The 4,169-nt window shown below is 48.0% G+C and overlaps 1 long non-coding RNA gene across 1 annotated transcript in view; it reads right to left on the bottom strand.

Moving 5' to 3' along the window:
- Positions 1 to 4,169, bottom strand: part of LOC107184262 — a 23,593-nt gene that overhangs the window by 6,158 nt on the left and 13,266 nt on the right. Inside the window, exon 2 of the long non-coding RNA XR_001515088.1 lies at positions 2,940 to 2,944. This is a non-coding gene — a long non-coding RNA (uncharacterized LOC107184262). The remainder of the gene's footprint in view (positions 1 to 2,939; positions 2,945 to 4,169) is intronic.

Raw genomic sequence — 4,169 nt, 5'->3', positions numbered from 1 at the left:
GGTGAGAGGGATGTCTGACTGCCGGTTTAGGCTCGATCCCTGGGATCGGGCCTAAACCAGCAGTCAGACACCCCCCAAGGGGTCCTGGATTGGAGAGGGTGCAGGCTGGGCTGAGGAGACACCCCCTAACATGCACGAATTTTGTGCACTGGGCCTCTAGTATATATATAATCTAGAAGGGGTTTTGGTCCAGAAATAGCAGGGTCTTAATGCTGCTGGATGAAGGGGAAGAAGGAGGAAGAATTCTGTCTAGGATGGTGCTTGAGGGAAATGTGTTTCCTGTTGGTAGCAGGGATCTTGGCATGGAACTGAAAATAGCTACAAGCAGCAATAAAGAGCTGCCTTTGCTCCTGGGACTGAGCCTACCACTTTTCATGATTAGTACAATCGGTCCTGACTGCAACCCTGAGAGGCACCGAAAGTTAAAGCAGCAGCCCATCCTTGCACAATCGGAAGTGCCAAGCTAGAGCTGCCAAGCTAGAGCTGGGACCTGCATTTGCTGCCTTCCCAGAAAATCGAGGTGTCATCCCAGTGTGAAAGCCAAAATAATTCCATGACCTTGGAGGATAAGTTGGGCAGAACCACTGGGATCTGCATGAGTGACTGAGGAACCCCAGGCAAATAATTAACTGGGGGAAGACATTGGGTGAGAGAAAAGGGCCCCAGATAGGAGAGGCTGTGATTTCATGAAGCCCAGCCACACTTTCCCCAGGGGCTTGTTCGGATGCATTGAATAGAGCAGATGGTAAAGATGAAAGGTCTTCTTTCATGGGTCTCCTTAAGACACTGAAGATGAGGCAGGGGAAGGGTACAACATATTGGTGGTCTTGGGAGGATTGGAGGCTTGAGGTACAGGGTGGATAGTAACATTGTGGCCCTTATCAGGACCCTTAAGTATCACCCCATATGGTTTCAGGGGCCAGCCAAGGAAAATGAGGTCTCTTTTGTAACAGGCAAAAAGGTTCACTTTTCAAACAGACCCAAGGCACTCCTGGGGGCTTCTTGAACCAGTGAGGAATAATCTACCATAGGCTGGGTCCTTCCAATTCTGCCAGTGCAGTGTCATGGACTCAGTGCTTTGCTATTGTAACTGCCTCTCTCTCAGGAGAGAGCAGGTGGCAGGAGCTGTGCAATGCATAACAACAAGAATGGCCAGCACTTGCTAAACATTGATTCTGCCCCAGGTGTGGTATTTAGTATTTAGATTCATTCTCTGATTTAATTCCAAAATAATACCGAGAGGTCAATATTATTACTGTCCCATATTACACATGAGAGAATGGACAAAAGAAGAGGTCCCTAAGTTTTTTCCTGAGTTAAAAGTTTATGGACCAAGGGTTCTACAAGCTTCATGTGATCACTGCCCTTTCTTATTAAATTGGAAAGTCCAATTCAAATATATCTTACAAAAATTCTAAGACTACTTTGCAAATGGTCAGCATGTTCTCCTTTTCTTCTATAATTTGAAGTTTGTTTTCTCAGTGGACTGGACCTGTCTTGGGCACCCTGGAGGTGTAAAGTGACGTCACTATCTGAGCAGCATCTGAAAATATGTTGGCCAATTTTTAAAAGATAGAGATCTCAAATGTGCTTTTTTAATTATATTTGACCATTTGAGCGGGCTGCATGAAAACTCTGGGCAACAGCCTGTTCTGCAATTTGTTTTTTAAACAAGCTCTTCAGTCTTGCGGGCTGAGAGGATTCTGTTTAGAGGGTGTACAGTGTGAATCACAGTTTCAAAGGGAAACAACAATACAATCTCAGCCAAGTAATTTGTAAAACTGGATTGCTGGCAGAAACCTAGGAAGCAGCATTAAAAACAACCCAACACAAAGCAGTCAAGTGCCTGCATGGAAGTTGAAGTAACCACGTGGAATGAGACCAGGATGAAAGAGGGGATAAAGATTCCAAGAGGCGGTCTTGTTCTGAAAAGCTGGCAGAGTGTGATGATCTGAGTCTGAGAGCATCTGGGAGCCCAGGATGGCAGGTTCCCCTGCATTTGGTACACAAGCTGCCTTCACCTGTTCTTAATGTGCGCTCTGTTCGCCATGAGAACAGGCAGCGGAGTGTTTTTTTCTATTAGATTTTATGCTTTATTATTTTCATTAACTCAATCAGTACAAATCTCTTTACATGATTACTTTATATATTTTATGGGGGTTTTTTAACAACTAATATATATTGAGCTTTCTACCTTCAAAATATATCAGAGTCTCTCTGAATATAAGCTCCACAAAGGCAGGGAGTTTTATCTATTCTATTCACTAATGTATTTATAGAACCTAGAATAGTGCCCAGCACATAGTAGATGCTCAGTAAATGTTTGGTGAATGATGGAATAGGTAAACAAATACCTGTTGCACTTTGGCAGGCAACATTCTAAGTGCTTTATTGATATATTTAGTCTCCATCACAGTCCTATGAGGATTTACTATTAGTCCTGTTTTACAGATGAACCAAAGGAGTTCCAGAGAAGTTAATTAGCTTGTCCCAAGGTCACATGGTTGTAAGGGGCAGAGAGGCAGAATCAAACCTGGGCAGGCTGAATCCAGAATCCACTTCTCCACACTGTTGGTCTTAAAGATTCATATTTTCACTTTTAGTTTTTCTTTTATCTCTCTACATTTAATTTCCTATAATGCTCTTCTTGTTATTATTTATTTATTACTAGAGACCCAGTGCACAAAAATTTGTGCACTGGCGGGGGTGGGGGGGTCCCTCAACCTGGCCTGTGCCCTCTCGCAGTCTGGGACCCCTCAGGGGATGACCACCTGCTGGCTTAGGCCTGCTCCTTGGGGAACTGGGCCTAAGCTGGCAATCAGGCATCCCTCTGGCAGCCCGGCAGCCCTCGGGGATGTCCACTTGCCAGCGGGGAGCAGATCTAAGCTGCAGTCGGACATCCTTAGCGCTGCTGAGGAGGCAGGAGAGGCTCCCACCACCACCGCTGCACTGGCTGCCATCAGCCTGGCTTATGGCTGAGCAGAGCACCTCCATGTGGCAGCTCACTGACCACCAGAGGGCAGCTCCTGCATTGAGCGTCTGTCCCCTGGTGGCCAGTGTGTGTCATAGTGACCGGTGATTCCCAGTCGTTCTGCTGATAGGGTCAGTTTGCATATTACCCTTTCATTATATAGGATAGAGGCCTGGTGCATGGGGGCGGGCCGGCTGTTTTGCCCTGAAGGGTGTCCTGGATCAGGGTGGGGGTCCCAGTGGGGTGCCTGGCCAGCCTGGGTGAGGGGCTGATGGCTGTTTGCAGGCTTGCCAAGGTCCCCCCCAATGGGGACCCTCATCCCTTGGAGGTTTGGCCAGCCTGGGTGAGGGGCTGATGGCTGCTTGCAGGCTGGCCACACCCCCTTTAGGGTGGGGGTTCCTCACTGGGGTGCCTGGCCAGTCTGGGTGAGGGACTGAGGGCCGTTTTCAGGCTCGCCAAGCCCCCCTGGTGACGGAAACTCCCAGCCTCTCCTTATTTTTTTTTATTCTGGGATTTATTTACCTTTTATAATTGAAATTTTGTAGCCTGGAGTGGAGCTCAGAGCCGGCCAGGATGGGCCTCCTACTCACTCCAGCTCCGTGGCCTTGGCCAGCTGAAAGCAGGTATCTGGGGTTTATTTACCTTCTATAATTGAAACTTTGCTGCTTTTAGTAGAGATCAGAGCTGGGCCACAGCAGGCGGGAAACCTTAGCTTCCTCCATCATTGGAGCAAGCAAGCCTCCTGCTCACTCCAGCTCCGTGGCTGCCGGCTGCCATCTTAATTGGGTTGATCTGCATATAGTCGCTCTGATTGGCTGGGGGGCGTGGCTTAAGGCGTAGTAAAGGTACGGTCAATTTGCATCTTTGTCTTTTATTAGTGTAGATGGGTGTTCAGATAAAGTTCATGGGGGTCATCAAGTGTAGAGTTCTCTGTGGGCAGCTGGAGAACCACAAGCAAGAACAATGGTGATGGAGGGAAAGGAAGGTCTATGCCATCAGCTCACCACTGCCCCCACGTCTCACACGCATCTCAGGGGCCACGTTTGGAAAACCTTACCTTTGAAGTGTGTGTCCAAACCAACGAAGAATTGAGAACTTAGAGGCTGGGGTGGATGGTAGAAGCTGATTTGCTTGTTTGGTATTATTGTGTTTGGGTCCAGCAGCCTGGATAGCAACCCGGGGAGGGGGGGGACAACGG

This window comes from Myotis davidii, unplaced genomic scaffold (assembly GCF_000327345.1).
Source record: "Myotis davidii unplaced genomic scaffold, ASM32734v1 scaffold405, whole genome shotgun sequence".
Classification (NCBI taxonomy): Eukaryota; Metazoa; Chordata; class Mammalia; order Chiroptera; family Vespertilionidae; genus Myotis; species Myotis davidii.
The sequence above is the reverse complement of the archived record's forward strand: the minus strand, read 5'-3'. Positions and strand labels throughout refer to the sequence as shown.